This window comes from Natrix helvetica (genome assembly GCF_964273705.1).
Source record: "Natrix helvetica genome assembly, chromosome: Z".
In the NCBI taxonomy this organism is placed as follows: Eukaryota; Metazoa; Chordata; class Lepidosauria; order Squamata; family Natricidae; genus Natrix; species Natrix helvetica.
The window spans coordinates 8,079,754-8,098,155 of NC_138554.1; the positions used below are offsets into that span (position 1 = coordinate 8,079,754).

Here is an 18,402-nt window from a genome sequence, read left to right on the forward strand (position 1 = left end):
ACAAAGAAGAGGGAATCAAATTATTCTCCAAAGCACCTGAGGGCAGGACAAGAAGCAATGGGTGGAAATTAATCAAGGAGAAAAGCAACCTAGAACTAAGGAGAAATTTCCTGACAGTTAGAAGAATTAATCAGTGGAACAGAAGTTGCCTCCAGAAGTTGTGAATGCCCCAACACTGGAAGTCTTTAAGAAGATGTTGGATAGCCATTTCTCTGGAACGGTATAGGGTTTCCTGCTTAGGCAGGGTGTTGGACTAGAAGACCTCCAAGATCCCTTCCAACTCTTCTCTTCTCTTCCCTTCCCTTCCCTTCCCTTCTATTCTGTGTGCAGAATGTTCCATTCTTACGTATATAATATCTGAATTCTGGTAATTTCTGAAAAACTAACAGGAATATCCCTAAAATTACTTAAACAAAACAAAATGGCCCCAGTGTTAATTTAGATAACAACTGCATTGAGATGAACGTAGCTCCTGGATAATTACCATAATATCATAGAATTCTTCTCCCTTCAATCATCTAAGTCACCACAGGCTTTCTCCATCCTGTCCAAAACTTCTAGAGGACCAACAAATATGGTGATATGATATGAAACCCCAATGTTTGAAGGCTTGAAATCAATCACCACATTACCAGCATGTAATGGTAGTGAAATTACCCCTCTGCAAATAATGCATCTAAACTAAATATATACAATAGGAAAAGTATAGAATGACCCAAATTGGAATTTTCACAAATGCACTTGCCAAAGTGTCTGTGATATTGGACAGCTGAGGAAGGGAGGGGGAGGGAGAGGGAGGGAGAGAGTGGGGGGGGGAGAAAGAAAGAAAGAAAGAAAGAAAGAAAAAAGAAAGAAAGAGAAGGAAGGAAGGAAGGAAGGAAGGAAGGAAGGAAGAAAGAAAGAAAGAAAGAAAGAAAGAAAGAAAGAAAGAAAGAAAGAAAGAAAGAAAGAAAGAAAGAAAGAAAGAAGCTAATAAAGTTGTCTTGGATGAAAAGTATGAAATTATCTACCAATGAATTCTAACAGGCCTTCATCATGTTGGAATAAAGAATAGATTTCTTGATAAATACATAGGATAGGTAATCCTAATTTGTATCCCAACCTTCAAAGGAGACAGAGAGAGAGAGAAGAAAGAAAGAGAGGGGGGTAAGTAAGGAAGGGAGAGAGGGGGGAAGGAAGGAAGGGAGGGAGAGAGAAAGAGAGAGAGAAAGAAAGAAAGAAAGAAAGAAAGAAAGAAAGAAAGAAAGAAAGAAAGAAAGAAAGAAAGAAGAAAGAAGCTAATAAAGTTGTTGGATGAAAAGTATGAAATTATCTACCAATGAATTCTAACAGGCCTTCATCATGTTGGAATAAAAAAATAGATTTGTTGATAAATACATAGGATAGGTAATCCTAATTTGCATCCCAACCTTCAAAGGAGACAGAGAGAGAGAGAAGAAAGAAAGAGAGAGAGGGGAGGTAAGGAAGGAAGGGAGAGAGAGGGGGGGAAGGAAGGAAGGGAGGGAGAGAGAAAGAGAAAAAGAAAGAAAGAAAGAAAGAAAGAAAGAAAGAAAGAAAAAAGAAAGAAAGAGAAGGAAGGAAGGAAGGAAGGAAGGAAGGAAGGAAGGAAGAAAGAAAGAAAGAAAGAAAGAAAGAAAGAAAGAAAGAAAGAAAGAAAGAAAGAAAGAAGCTAATAAAGTTGTCTTGGATGAAAAGTATGAAATTATCTACCAATGAATTCTAACAGGCCTTCATCATGTTGGAATAAAGAATAGATTTCTTGATAAATACATAGGATAGGTAATCCTAATTTGTATCCCAACCTTCAAAGGAGACAGAGAGAGAGAGAAGAAAGAAAGAGAGGGGGGTAAGGAAGGAAGGGAGAGAGGGGGGAAGGAAGGAAGGGAGGGAGAGAGAAAGAGAAAGAAAGAAAGAAAGAAAGAAAGAAAGAAAGAGAAAGAAAGAGAAGAAAGAAAGAAGAAAGAAAGAAAGAAAGAAAGAAAGAAAGAAAGAAAGAAAGAAAGAAAGAAAGAAAGAAAAAGAAAGTAGCTAATAAAGTTGTTGGATGAAAAGTATGAAATTATCAACCAATGAATTCTAACAGGCCTTCATCATGTTGGAATAAAAAATTAGATTTGTTGATAAATACATAGGCTAGGAAATCCTAACTTATATCCCAACCTTCAAAGGAGAGAGAGAGACAGAGAGAGAGAAGAAAGAAAGAGAGAGAGAGGAAGGGAGAGAGAGAGAAGGAAAGAAAGAGAAAGAAAAATAGAAAGAAAGAACAAGAAAACTCCTTATCTGGTGGTGATTGTCTTCACCATGGAAAGTCCTTCACACTCCCAGCATCACTGACGGCTTCAAGTCACGAATATATACAAAAATCAGAGCAAACCCCACTCTCTTCTAGTACTGATGATGTTGCCTAGTTGGGTAATGAAATGTCTGCAAGAAAACCAACAGGCTCAGAAGGCACCAAGAACTCCACAAAAGTCCCAACTGCCCCTTAAAGAAGCACATTCAAAAATGCTCAGCTTACCAGGGACGACAACAAGCGTGGTCCCACTGCCAAAATGAGTTTTGTCCCAGGACTGTAGCACTACAAGGAGCATCTTTACAAAATGGCTAGTTTCCAAGCCCTATGAAGTGATCTGTTTATGAACTGGGACCAGTAAGACCCACAAACCTAATCTTCATTACGATGCTAAATTAAAAGAATTATAATATTGTTCTCAAGTCAAAGATAGGATAAAGGAAAGCAGTATTTCCTTAGAGAGTTTCTCAGATTTATTCCTTAAATATGGCACGTATAAAAATGTCGACTTACCAGGGTGAACTATTAGTTTGGTGCCACTTCCAAATTTAATATTCCATCCACTACCTGCGTAACACCATGACACCTTCCTTTACAAAATGACAACCCAGAGGAAGAGCTCCACAACATTTTTTTGCTCTTCCCTTCAACCTATGATATATTTTTACATTAAAAGTTTGCATCGGAATATGGCTCGCCAAACTTCCAAATATCGCATCCCTTAGTTTTGCTCAATAAACATGCTTGCTGCAATCAGATGTTTAAAAGTTTCGAAGCTATGGCCTTTGGTAGTTCCCAAAGAATTTGAAGGAAGGCGGAAGGGTGGAATTTCCAAAGTCACTAGCATCCTGTAATTTTTAATCTAAAAGAAAGGAATATTATTATGTATGATAGCAGTGTTCTAATATTTAATGGGCTGCCACAAAGAAGAGGGGGTCAACCTATTTTCCAAAGCGCTCAAAGCCCTGATAAGAAGCAATGGATGGGAACTAATCAAGGAGAGAAGCAACTTAGAACTAAGGAGAAATTTCCTAACAGTGAGAACAGTACATCAGTGGGATGGCTTGTTTGTTTTTTGTTTTCTTTTTATTGGATTTATATGTCGCCCTTCTCCCAAAGGACTCAGGGCGGCGTACAACATTAAAAAACACACATCCCGAAAGTTGAAAAGAAATTAAATATATATCCCAAAAACACAAACTGGATTTATAGGACAATACATTTAAAAAATGAGTTAAAATTAACAGGCCAGGCCGGCTTGCTGGAAAAGCCAACTTTTTAGGGCGCGTCGGAAGGACCGGAGGTCAGGGATTTTGCGAAGCTCCGGGGGCAGCTCATTCCAGAGGGAAGGCGCTCCCACAGAGAAGGCTCTCCCCCTGGGGGTCACCAGCCGACACTGTCTGGCCGACGGCACCCTGAGGAGGCCAACTCTGTGGGATCGTACTGGACGGTGGGAGGCTACTGGTGGCAGTAGGTGGTCTCGCAGGTACCCTTGCCTACAGAAGTTGTGAATGCCCCAAAACTGGAGGCTTTCAGGAGAAGCATGGACAGCCATTTATCTGACATGGTGCCGTGTCTCCTGCTTGAATAGGGGGTTGGACTAGAAGATCTCCAAGGTCCCTTCCAGCTCTGACATTCTATGTTCTATTAACTATTTGAGGGTGTTGGTGTCATTTGATTTAATTCAGTTTCGGTAGAGAGTGGTCCTCGGTTCGAAGCTGAACAGGGTTATTTCAATGAAAGACTCCTGGGAAATCCTGCTTTTATAACATAAATGTTGGGTGAAATAGACGGAGGGGAATAAAAATGATCCCAAGAGAAGAAAAAAAATACATAAGCAAGCTTCAGAGATAAGGAAGATGACCTTGAAGTCAGACGAGGACTGGCAAATGGGCACCACCGATAAGAAGATTAATTGTCCTGCAGCTAGAGACTTTTACCCCTGCAATTAAGCAGTAAATAAAAGGGCAGTAGAAATAACATTCCTAGGGAGGAAAGCTATGGCAAATCTAGACAGCAGACTAAAAAGCAGAGGCATCACCCTGCCAACAAAAGTGCCTACAGTCAAGGCTATGGTTTTCCCAGTTGCAATGGATGGCTGTGAAAGTTGGACCATAAGGAAGGCTGAGTGCTAAAGAATGGAGGCCTTTGAACTCTGGTGCTGGAGAAGACTCCTGCATTGAGTCCCTTGGACTGCAAGATGATCAAACCGGTCAGTCCTAGAGGAGATCAACCCTGAGTGCTCTTTAGAATGCCAGATCCTGGAGATGAAACTCAAATACTTTGGCCACCTAATGAAAAGGAAGGACTCCCTGGAGAAGAGCCTCATGCTGGGAAAGATGAAGGGCAAAAGAAGAAGTGAACGACAGAGAAGGAGGTGGCTGGATGGAGTCATTGAAGCAGTAGGCATGAGCCTAAATGGACTCCAGAGGATGGTAGAGGACAGGAAGGCCTGGAGGAATGTTGTCCATGGGATCGCGATTGGTCGGGCGCGACTTCACAACTAACAACAACACGAAATAGCATGGGATAAAATGTAGCTTTCAAAGGATAAAAAGAAAATAAAACCGGACAAGTGTTTTGGACAGAAGTACCCACAATTTGTGCAGGAATCTTATCATCTACAGAACATTCCAGTTTTCTCCAATCCCTGTAACCCCAGCTAATGTATCAAACACCATGATTGTCTTTAATTGTGCTTGGGTATGAGAGCAATGCTTAAGCAATTTAAACTCATAAAGGGTAAAATTAACTATAATTACAGATGGTCAGGTGTTGAAGTGACCTTGGAGATCTTCCAATCCAACTCCCTGCAGAAACAGAAGACCCTATACCATTGGACACATAACTGTCCAATTTCCTTTTAAAAGTCCAGTTATGTCATCACCCGCCAGCTGTTCTGCGGATGAATAGACGGAAACTAATCAAGGAGAGAAACAACCTAGAACTAAGGAGTACTCACAACTTGCGCAGGAGCCCACCATCTGCAGAACCTTCCCATTTCCCCCAATCCCTACGTAACTCTCAGCTCATGTATCAAACACCATGGTTGCTCTTAAATGGGCTTAGGTGTGAGACCGATACTTAAGCAATTTAAATTCCTAAAGGGTAAAGCCAACTAGAATTATGAATAACAGATGTGGAAGGGGACCTTGGAGGTCATCTAGTCCAACGCCCTGCACAAACAGAAAACCCGATACCATTGGACAAATGGCTATCCAGTCTCTTCTTAAAAACCACCAGTGATGGGATCATCCACAGGTCCTGGAGCCAAGCTGTTCTGCTGATGAATTGTCCTCACTGATAGGAAACGTCTCCTTAGTTCTGGATTGAATTTCTCTTTGTTAAGTTTCCATCTGCTACTAATACATAATAATGGAGTGGAGTGGAATGGAGTAGAGTGGAGTGGAATGGAGTAGAGTAGAGTAGAGTAGAGTAGGGTAGGGTAGGGTGGGGTGTGGCGGGGTGGGGTGTGGTGGGTGTGGTGGGGTGTGGTGGGATAGGATGGGATGGGATGTAATAGAATAGAATAGAATAACAGAGTTGGAAGGGACCTTGGAGGTCTTCTAGTCCAACTCCCTTCTTAAGCAGGATACCCTACACCACTTCAGACCAATGGTTATCCAATCTCTTCTTTAAAACTATATACAATAATAACGTTCTCAGGTAAAAGATAGAGTTAATGAAACCACGATTTTCTTAGGGGGGGTTTCAGAAATTTATTCCTTAAATATGGCATGTACACAAACGTGGACTTACCAGGGTAGACAACAAGGTTGGTGCCACTTCCAAAGTGAATTTTATTCCATCCACCAGTACTGTAACACTGTGATACCATCCTTTGCAAAATGGCCACCTTTAGAAAGGTGTTTGTAGGTTTACAGAGGAGAGCCAGTTGTTCTAGTGGTTAAAGCCCCAGTCTAAAAACAGGGAGACTGGGAGTTCTAGTTCTGATGAAGAGAATATTTGTAGCTCAAGGGTTGAAATGTGGGGTCCTTTGGTGCTCTTTCAACTTGGTTAGACTTATATACCACTTCCTAATGCTTTTACAGCCCTCTCTAAGCAGTTTACAGAGTCAGCCTATTGCCCCCAACAATCTGGCTCCTCATTTTACCCACCTCAGAAGGATGGAAGGCTGAGTCAACCTTGAGCCTGGTGAGATTTGCCAAATTGCAGGTAGCCAGTAGTCAGCTGAAGTAGCCTGCAGTACTGCACTCTAACCACTGCCCCACCTCGGCTCAGGACATTCAATATGTTACCCAGTTGGGTAATAAAACATGGGCAAGAAAATAACCGAGCTCAAATAAGTACCAAGGACCCTACAGTTCTAGTTCTGATTTGGGCATGAAAGTCAACTGGTTGATCGTGGGCCAGTCCTTCACTCGCAGCCCTAGGAAGCAGGCCATGGCAAACCACTTCTGAAATCTTGCCAAGAAAACCAGGCAGTTACCAGGAATAAACACTCAAACATACATACAAAGAGGTCTACAGAGATTCTCTCTGTGTTGGGTGTCTCCATGATATTTTATCACTGCATGCAACCTCAAAGTTCAACTCTATAATCATCCAAGGGCTATAAGCAAAGCTGAAAAATCCCAAAATACAATGGAAGGAGTCAATGACAGTCCCTGGTCCTTTGCAATCCCTGAGCTCTGAGTGACCTAGTTGGGTAACAAAACATCTGCAAGAAAACAGCCAAGCTTGGAGAGTACAATAGATCCCAGTATTCTAGTTCTGCTTTAGGCATGAAAGTCAACTGGTTGATCTTGGGTCAGTTATTCTCTTTCAACCCTAGGAAGCAGGCAATGGCAAACCATGCCTGAAATCTTGCCGTGAAAACTGCAGTTACCAGGCAAGTACCGGGAATAAATCCTTACTCAAGCCTACATACAACGAGGTCTACAGAGATTCTCTGAGTGTTGGGTGACTCTGTGACATTTCATCACTGCATACAGCAGCGGTGTCCAAACTTGGCAACTTTAAGACTTGTGGACGTCAACTCCCAGAATTCCCCAGCCAGCTGGCTGGGGAATTCTGGGAGTTGAAGTCCACAAGTCTTAAAGTTGCCAAGTTTGGACACCCCTGGCATACAGTCTCAGAGTTCAACTCTACAATCCTCCGAAGATTGTGTAAGCAAAGCTGAAAATGTCCAAATACAAAAGAAGAAGCCAATGGCAGTCCCAGGTAGCCAACAGGGGTCAAATTTGACTTAAGGGATACTGTTCTACTCCTGATATAAGCCAGAGAATCTATTTATCTGAAGCCAATAACAACAACAACAACAATAGTAATAATAATCCTCTAATAGGCCCACTACACCAATGGAATGAGCATCACAACTTTTTTTTGAGCCTAACTTAAAAAAAAAACTATGGAGATTTGAATGTGGTTGATATTTCCTTGACTTGGTTTACTTAATGACCATTCAAAGATACAATGACATTGGGTAATGGATTGCCCACAACTTCCAGAGCCAAAATGTTCTGCTGATGAATTGTCCTCACTAATAGGAAATTTCTCCTTAGTTTTGGGTTGAAACTCTCTTTATTAAGTTTCCATCTTTTACTAATACATAACAATAGAATAGAATAGAATAGAATAGAATAGAGGAGAATAGAATAGTAGAGTAGAGTAGAGTAGAGTAGAGTAGAGTAGAGTAGAGTAGAATAGAATAGGTGGAAGGGTCCTTGGAGGTCTTCAAACCGGCCCCCTGCTTAGGCAGGAAGCCCTAAACCACTTCAGACCAATGGTTATCCAACATCTTCTTTAAAACTATATAATAATAATAATAATAATAATAATAATAATAATAATAATAATAATAATAATAATAATAATAATAATAATAATAATGTTCTCAGGTAAAAGATAGAATCAATGAAACCACGATTTCCTTAGGGGCTTTCTGAAATGTATTCCTTAAGCATGGCATGTATAATAATGTGGACTTACCAGGGTAAACCACTAGACTGGTTCCACTTCCAAATTGAATTTTATTCCATCCACTACCACTGTAACACTGTGATACCATCCTTTGCAAAATGGCAACTTTTAGGAAGAGGTTTGCATGTTTACAACAGGATAGGGTAGGGTAGGACAGGGCAGAGCAGGGTAGGATAGGGCAGAGCAGAACAAATTGGAAGGGACCTTGGAGATCTTCTAGTCAAATCCCCTCAGGGGTGGGTTCTTGCCAGTTCTAACCTCTGCAATAGAAGAGGTTCCACAAATCTACAGTGCCATTTAGAACCGGTTCCAGCTCCCTCCCCCCGCCCGTCCGCACATCATCAAGATGAAGAGCGAGAGGAGGAATTCTGGGAGTTGAAGTCCACAAGTCTTAAAGCTGTCAAGTTTGAACACCCCTGGGTTTTTTTCTAAAGGGTTAGGGGTGCAAGGGTCTTGTAACTTGACAGCTTTAAGACTTGCACACTTCAATGCCAGAGTTCCCGAGCCAACATGACTGGAGGAGGAATTCTGGGAGTTGAAGTCCACAAGTCTTAAAGCTGTCAACTTTGAACACCCCTGGGGTTTTTTTCCCTAAAGGGTTAGGGGTACAAGGGTCTTGTAACTTGACAGCTTTAAGACTTGCGTGCTTCAAATGCCAGAGTTTCTGAGCCAACATTTTGGTTGCTAAGCAAGAGCGTTGTTAAGTGAGTTTCACCACATTTTACAAGTTGGCCACTCCCACCTGGTCACATGGCCGGCAAGCCACTCCCACAAAGCAGGCCACACCTACAGAAGTGGTTCTAACAAATTTTTTGAAACCCACCACTGTTCCAATCTGATAGCTTTAGTCATGAAAATTCAAGGCATCTAGTTTTAAAAAAAATGGAATTAAGATAAATTATAAAAAAGTACAGACAATAGCTACAACAAATAGCCCTAGAATGGACAATGAAGATATTGAAATGATGGTGGGCTTGTGGCCTTTAGAATCAAATCCTCAATAGTAAAGGAAAATTGATGGTTGTGCCAAAAAGCCAAAATATACTAGTAGAATATCAAAAAGTGGTTGATGGGAATAACCGAAGAGGAAATAGAATTCACACTGGAACTATTTCTCTTGGGAATTATAAACAAGAAATACAACAAGGGGGTTATCTTTTTAACTATACATATTATCACCGCAGCAAGAATGGTCTTTGCCCCAAACTGGAAAAACAGGGAAACATGAAGGGGAAATAATTAGGAAAATCTTGATCTGAAATACAATACAATAATACAATACAATAGTAGAGTTGGAAGGGACCTTGGAGGCCTTCTAGTCCAACCCCCTGCCTAGGCAGGAAACCCTATACCGTTTCAGACAAATGGCTATCCAACATCTTCTTAAAGACTTCCAGTGTTGGGGCATTCACAACTTCTGGAGGCAAGCTGTTCCACTGATTAATTGTTCTAACTGTCAGGAAGTTTCTCCTCAGTTCTAAGTTGCTTCTCTCCTTGATTAGTTTCCACCCATTGCTTCTTTTTCTGCCCTCAGGTAGATGGATAAAGTGATGTGGGAATTAAAGAACAAAGATGAATCAGAATATTATAAGATCTGGGATGAATTTTATCGATAGTTGTGATATAAAAGAGAAAGCCCATAATAGGCATGAGCCAAGATTCATAGAATGGAGACTAGAATTATGTATGAAATGATAAATGTGAAGATGTACAAGATAAGCACAAACCAACATGGCTGGAAATAGGTTACGTTTTTTTTTTCTTTTTGTAAATACGGTATGGATCAAATGTTAAAAAAAAACAGGGTAGCTACAATGTATAACTGAATATTTTAGCATGTATGGCATAGATTCTGCGAGGAGGGTTTACACTGTATCTGACATTTTAATTCATGTTTAATAAAAAAAACTTTTTAATTAAAAAAAATAAAAAAGGAAAATTAATGTTAGGAAAGGACTCTTTTGGGCTGACCACAGTGTTAAGGATAAAGAAATAAAACTTACTTGGCATTACCACCAGCCTAGTCCCACTTCCAAAGATCACTTTCTCGCCATAGTTAAGCACAGTGCTTTCTGCCTTGACAAAAAATATCCCTTCCTTTTTGCGTCAGAATTATAAAAAGCTAAATCTCCAGACTTTAGGAATAAAATGTCAAGGATTGGGGCTATTGGAAATCTGAATCATTTTGACATCTACAATTAAAACATATTTTTCTTCTTCTGGACTCTAGTTTCTTCCCAGGAGGTGTGAATCCACTCTGCCCTTTCCATCCCATAATTTCCAGACTTTTTTCAAACGTTTCCAGACTGTTCCTTACTCTGCCCTTCAATTTATCAGTTCACCAAAAGCCTCTGTAAATATATTAAATCACAGTCTCTTTAAAGGCTTTATCGCATCCTGCAATTCTATATACAGTGGTCATCAAGTAAGTCCAATTGCATTTAGAGCTCCTTATTTCTGTGTAAACAGAGAATGACTGGGTTAACTTGTTACTGTCTGTTTTTCAAAGAATTTTGAAAACGGAGGAAAAAGCCCTTGACTTAAGTTTATTAGATGAGTATTTTTTCCTTACTTTTTAAAAATTTTATTTCCAAACTTAAAAGACAAAAATATGGGAGGGGGACGGGACGGATGGACGACAAGAAATTAACTAACACATAGGCACTCTTAATTTCTTACTATCTTCCATTTGTTCAGCCCAATAACTTTCTTCCTTTTTTCCTTTATTCCTTTCTTCCTTTCTTCCTTCCTTCCTTCCTTTCTCTTCCTCTCCCCTCCCTTTTTCCTTTCTTTCTTTCTTTCTTTCTTTCTTTCTCTCTCTCTCTCTTTCTTTCTCTCCCTCCCCCCTTTTTCTTTCATTCCTTCTTTCTCTCCCTCTGCCTCTTTTCTTTCTTTCTTTCTTTCTTTCTTTCTTTCTTTCTTTCTTTCATCCATTATTTTCTTTTTCTTTCTCTCTCTCCTCTTTCTTTCTTTCTTTCTTTCTTTCTTTCCATTTTCTATCTTTTTCTTTTTTCTTTCCTCTCTTTTTCCTTCCTTCCTTCCTTCCTTTGAATTGATGGAGAGCTTCTGCCCTTTAGGATCAACCCTCAATAGTAAAGGAACCAAAATAAATAAAGATAATTATGGTGGAGGAAAAAAATCATAAACAATGCAAGGATAATAGCAAAATAGAACATCAAGAAAAAAATTTAAAAGGGGGGAAAACTACTTTGATAGAAACAGAAGAAACTTACGTGCTTGGACAACTAATTTTGCCCCTGAACCAAATACCAGTTTTCCAAAGTTCACACAATGATTCCTCCTTTACCATAAATGTGTGCAAGTCTACAGCTATGGCTCTTGGTAGATTAGACATGCAGACTGTAAGTGCACATTTTAAAGAAGGCTGGTCCTTATGTCTAGCTTGATGAAAAGAAGAACTAGAGGAGACATGATAGCAGTGTCCCAATATCTTAGGGGTTGCCACAAAGAAGAGAGAGTCAAACTACTCTCCAAGGCACCTGAGGGTAGAACAGGAAGCAATGGGTGGAAACTAATCAAGGAGAGAAGCAACTTAGAACTGAGGAGAAATTTCCTGACAGCTAGAACAATTAATCAGTGGAACAACTTGCTTCCAGAAGTTGTGAATGCTCCAACACTGGAAGTCTTTAAGAATATGTTGGATAATCATTTGTCTGAAGTGGTGTAGGGTATCCAGCCTAAGCTGGGGGTTGGACTAGAAGACCTCCAAGGTCCCTTCCAACTCTGTTTATTCTAATATTCTAATATTAGAACTTATTTACAATGCTGTTTCCAAAGTTGACAATATCTAGTCCTCTCACCACTGGATTAGATTTTCCTCCTTGGTTATTAATCCACATTGGCTTATCTACACAGGAAGAATCAATCAACTGTACTAACTATCCAGTGACTAAGATACACAACGATTAGAAGGAGAACATTGTGTGTATGAGGGAACACTGGGTAGAAATGTCAATTGACAAAGAGTGTCTCAACAATAGAGGAGAATATTTGTAGTTCAGAGTTGAACTGGGAGGTTCTTGGTGCTCAGTGAACTGATGATATTGCCTAATTTGGTAATAAAATGTCTGCAAGGAAACCACCAAGCTCAGAGAGCACCAAAAAACCCACAGAGTGTTTCATTGTTGATCATCTTCAAAGATCTCTGGAACTTCATGTCCCATCTCATTATTTCTCTCTGTTTCTCTCTCACCAGTGAAACCAAACTGTAAAATTTAATTTATTGTATATCATGCAATCGCTATTTCATTATTCATGAATGGTTCAATTTCTTCTATGCCTGGAAGCTGAAAATCATAGAATAACAGAGATGGAAGGAACATTGGAGGTCTTCTAGTCCAATCCTCTGCTCAAGCAGGAGATCCTATACCATTTCAGACAAATGGTTGTCCAATCTCTTAAAAACCTCAATCGATGGAGCACCCCCTAACTTCTGAAGGCGTCGTTCCACTAATTTATTGTTCTCACGGTCAGAAAATTCCTCCTTAGTTCTAGGTTAGATCTTTCCTTGATTAGATTTATTCCATTGCTTCTTGTCCTGCCCTCAGGTGCTTTGGAGAATAGCTTGACTCCCTATTCTTTGTGGCATCCCCTGAGATATTGGGACACTGCTATTATATCACCCCTAGTCCTTCTTTTCATTAGAAGCACCCCTTGTAGTTCCACAATGGGACAACAATTATAAATTCATACGAAAAAGTTATATCTTTGCACCCCAACAACTTATAAGTCTATAATATAATTTATCTATTGGAAATTTAGCATCTTAGGCAACAGGACAATTGCTTTTTTATTTGCCAGGTTATAATGCAGGTTTTGTGTCAACCCACACACGGATGAAGCGTTTTGGTTGCTTAATACTGTTGACATAGCGCTGGTCAGCTTTAAAATCAAAGTCATTTTTTCCTCAACTGAAAATGGTGAGACCAGAATTGAATCTGGATTCTTTTTTTTTTGTCAAAGCTCAGTCAGAGACCTCGGAGTACTCATCTCAAATGACCTAAGCCCCAGAGCTCACTAAAACAGCATTGCCAAAAAGGCAATTAAGAGTTGTTAAACTTATTTTGCAAAGATTCTTCTCTGGTAGCTTTGTACTGCAAACTGGAGCATACAAAACTTTTGCCAGACCAATCCTCGAATACAGCTCGTCTGCCTGGAATCCACACTGTATATTGGACATTAATACAATCGAGCGAGTCCAGAGATATTTCACGAGAAGAGTCCTCCACTCCTCTGCTCTCAATAGAATCCCTTATGCCACCAGGCTTGAAATTTTGGGCTTGGACAATCTAGAACTACACCGACTTAAGCGTGGTGCACAAAATTGTCTGCTACAACGTCCTACCCGTCTATGACTACTTCAGCTTCAACTGCAATAATATATGGGCAAACAATAGATACAAACTCAAGGTAAACCGTTCCAAACCTGATCGCCGAAAATATAACTTCAGTAATAGAGTGGTCAATGCCTGGAATGCATTATGCGACTCTGTTGTTACATCCTCAAACCCCCATACCTTTAACCTTAAACTATCTAGCGTGGACCTCACCCCTTTCCTAAGAGGTCTGTAAGGGGGTGTGCATAAGCGCACCAACTTGCCTACCATCCCTGTCCCATTGTCCCCATTTATTCATACCCATTTCCTGTGTTCGTGTCCATGTTTCTACTTAGACCTGTTATCTCGTACATGTACCTGTTATCTCATACATTAGACCTGTTATCTCGTAGTCCTCAATGGAACTGCATCTACATGGAGGGAAGTATGCAGTGGAGTACCCCAAGGCTCTTTTTTAGGCCCAGTACTCTCCAACATCTTCATCAATGATTTGGATGAGGGAATAAATGGGGAACTCATCAAATTTGCAGATGACACCAAGCTGGCAGGAATAGCCAACACTCCAGAAGACAGGCTTAACATACAGAAGGATCTTGACAAAGTTGAACATTGGGCACTATCTAATAAAATGAAATTCAATGGAGAAAAGAGTAAGGTTCTACATTTAGGCAAGAAAAACGAAATGCACAGGTACAGTATAGGTGGTACCTTGCTCAATAGTAGTAACTGTGAGAGGGATCTTGGAGTCCTAGTGGACAACCATTTAAATATGAGCCAGCCGTGTGCAGCAGCTGCCAAAAAAGCCAACACAGTTCTAGGCTGCATCAACAGAGGGATAGAATCAAGATCACGTGAAGTGTTAATACCAGTTTATAATGCCTTGGTAAGGCCACACTTGGAATACTGCATTCAGTTCTTGTCGCCACGATGTAAAAAAGATGTGGAGACTCTAGAAAGAGTGCAGAGAAGAGCAACAAAGATGATTAGGGGACTGGAGACTAAAACATATGAAGAACGGTTGCAGGAACTAGGTTTGTCTAGCTTAAGAGAAAGAAGGACTAGGGGAGACATGATAGCATTGTTCCAATATCTCAGGGGTTGCCACAAATAAGAGGGAGTCAAACTATTCTCCAAGGCACCTGAGGGTAGAACAAGAAGCAATGGGTGGAAACTGATCAAGGAGAGAAGCAACTTAGAACTGAGGAGAAACTTCCTGATACTTAAAACAATTAATCAGTGGAACAGAAGTTGCCTCCAGAAGTTGTGAATGCCCCAACACTGGAAGTCTTTAAGAAGATGTTGGATAGTCATTTGTCTGAAATGGTATAGGGTTTCCTGCCTAGGCAGGGGGTTGGACTAGAAGACCTCCAAGGTCCCTTCCAACTCTACTATTGTATTGTATTGTATGTTTGACCAACTAAATAAATAAAATAAATAAAGTGCACTCCTCCACATGTCACTACATCTCCTAAGAAAGGACCCTCTTGAACTGAGTACTAAAGCATAAATAAAATGAGGAAACTTACTTGGCTTTACAACCAGCCTAGTCCCACTTCCAAAGATCACCTTACTGTATCCATCATTAGACACAGTGCTTTCTGCCTTGACAATAACATGGCCTTCTCCCAAAGATGCTTTTGCAAAAGGCAACTGGAGTTTCTTGTTTTTGTTTTTGTTTTTCCTTGAAAACATTTTGCTTTTCATCCAAGAAGAAGCTTCTTATCCTAACTTCAGGTTCTTGGATGCTTTTTGGATGAGAAGCGACATGTTTTCAAGGGGGAAAAAAACAACCAAGGAAGTCCAGTTGCCTTTTGAAAAGCACTGTTGGGAGAACCGTGAATGGGGTGATTGAGAATCTCCATAGCTAACATGTCCTCCTATTTGTATCAGCAATTGTAACTTCTTTTTGAAAAGCTGAACCTCTAGGATAAAAATATTGAGCGCTATCCTTTATAGTTATCTCCCAAAAGGAATTGTAGTGGAGAGGGGCACGTAGATGGGGAAGAAATGGAGGTAGCGACAGATTTTACTTTCCTGGGCTCCAATATCACCACAGATGAGGACTGCAGCCAAGAAATTAAGACGCTTGCTCCTGGGGAGGAAATCTAGACAGCACACTAAAAAGCACAGATATCACCCTGGCAACAAAAGTGCCTAAAATCAAGGCTATGGTTTTCCCAGTTGCAATGGATGGCTGTGAAAGTTGGACCATAAGAAAGGCTGAGCGCCAAAGAATTGAAGCATTTGAATTATGTTGCTGGAGAAGACTCCTGCGAGTCCCTTGGACTGCAAGCCGATCAAACCGGTCAGTCCTAGAGGAGATCAACCCTGAGTGCTCTTTAGAAGGCCAGATCCTGGAGATGAAACTCAAATACTTTGGCCACCTAATGAAAAGGAAGGACTCCCTGGAGAAGAGCCTCATGCTGGGAAAGATGAAGGGCAAAAGAAGAAGTGAATGACAGAGAAGGAGGTGGCTGGATGGAGTCATTGAAGCAGTAGGCATGAGCCTAAATGGACTCCAGAGGATGGTAGAGGACAGGAAGGCCTGGAGGAATGTTGTCCATGGGTCGGGCGCGACTTCACAACTAACAACAACACGAAATAGCATGGGATAAAATGTAGCTTTCAAAGGATAAAAAGAAAATAAAACTGGACAAGTGTTTTGGACAGAAGTACCCACAATTTATGCAGGAATCGTATCATCTACAGAATTTTCCAGTTTTCCCCAATCCCTGTAACCCCGGCTAATGTATCAAACACCATGATTGATACATGAATGAACTCAAATACTTTGATCACCTCATGAGAAGGAAGGACTCACTGGAGAAGAGCCTGATGCTGGGAACGATGGAGGGCAGAAGAAGAAGGGGACGAGAGAGAATGAGGTGGCTGGATGGCATCACCGAAGCAGTCAGCATGAGCTTAAATGAACTCCAGAGGATAGTAGAGGACAGGAAGAAATATCAAGATTCCCACACCTGTATCATGATACTGTATTCTCCTGCTGATAACAAAAATTAAACACTAGGATTAGATGGATTTAACCCTTGAAAGAAGATGTATAATACTTCCACGTGTTCCTTTTCCTATCGGTTATTTAATGGTATTCACTCTCAATTTTGCAAGATCAATATGTACATTTTCTGCCCATTTAAGCTTAGTGCAATTGTCACCTGTCTGCTCCTTTCTGAATACCTCTTTCCAATTAATTCATCACATGTTTGTGCTTTTATGTCAAATCTATTTAATTACACGAATGCCTGGAAATACGTACAGAAAACAGGAAAATGTTAGGAAAAGACTGCTTTGAGCTGACCACAGTGTCAAGAATAAAGAGATAAAACTTACTTGGCATTACAACCAGCCTAGTCCCACTTCCAAAGATCACCCTGTTGCCAACATTAGCACAGTGCTTTCTGTCTTGACAAAAAATATCCCTTCCTTTTTGCATCAGAATTATAGGTGTGTTTTTTTTACCCCTTGAAAACATTTTGCTTTTTATCCAAGAAGAAGCTTCTTATCCTGCCTTCAGGTTCTTGGATGCTTTTTGGATGAGAAGCAAAATGTTTTCAAGGGGGAAAAAACATCCAAGGAAATCCAGTTTCCTTTTGAAAAGCACTATTGGGACAACCGTGAATGGGGTGGTTGAGAATCTCCATAGCTAACATGTCCTCCTATTTGTATCAGCAATTGTAACTTCCTTTTGAAATGGGATGCAGTGGCTCAGTGGCTAAGATGCTGAGCTTGTCGATCGGAAAGATCGGCAGTTGGGTGCTTCGAATCCCGAGCGCCGCATAACGGAGTGAGCTCCCGTTACTTGTCTCAACTTCTGCCAATCTAGCAGTTCAAAAGCACGTTTGTTTGTTTGTTTGGATTTATATGCCGTCCTTCTCCAAAGGACTCAGGGTGGCGTACAACATTAAAAAACACACATCCCAAAAGTTTTTAAAAAATTAAATCCATATCCAAAAAAACAAACCGAATTTAAAAGACAATACATTTAAAATAAGTTAAAATTAACAGGCCAGGCTGGCTTGCTGGAAAAGCCAACTTTTTAGGGCGCGTCGGAAGGACCGGAGGTCAGGGATTATGCGAAGCTCCGGGGGCAGCTCATTCCAGAGGGAATGTAAAAAATGCAAGTAGAAAACATAAAAAATGCAAGTAGAAAAATAGGGACCACTTTGGTGGGAAGGTAATAGCATTCGATGCACTTATGGTGTTTAGTCATGCCGGCCACATCACCACAGTGATGTCTTCGGACATAACTAGCTCTTCGGCTTTGAAACGGAGATGAGCGCAACCGCTAGAGATGGGAACGACTAGCACATATGTGCAAGGGGAACCTTACTTTTATTGGAATAACTATGACCTAGATGTTTGAGAATCTCCCTAGATAACATGTCCTCCTATTTGTTTCAGCAATTGTAACTTCCTTTTGAAAAGCTAAATCTCTAGGATAAAAATATTGAGCACTATCACTTAGAGTTATCTCCCAAAAGGAATTGGGGAGAAGAGGGGAGATTAAAATATGGCAAAGACTGGATAGATTCCCAAACCTTATCATGATGCTGTATTCTCCCGCTGACAAAGAGAAATTGAACAGTATTGTTAGATAGAGTCAACCCTCGAAAGAAAATCTATAATACTTCCAAGGCTCCTTTTCCTATCAGTTATGTAATGGTATTCATTTTTGATTTTGCGAGATTCATGTGTACATTTTCTGAACATTTCAGCTTAGTGCAATCGCCACCTTTGGGTATACTGATTACCTTTGTCCAATGTATTTATTACATGCATGTGTTTTTATGT

General features: G+C 40.4%; 1 gene segment (V, D, J or C); it reads right to left on the reverse strand.

Annotated features, from left to right (window-relative positions):
- Positions 1–18,402, reverse strand: part of LOC309382127 (T-cell receptor alpha chain constant-like) — a 31,256-nt gene that overhangs the window by 12,689 nt on the left and 165 nt on the right.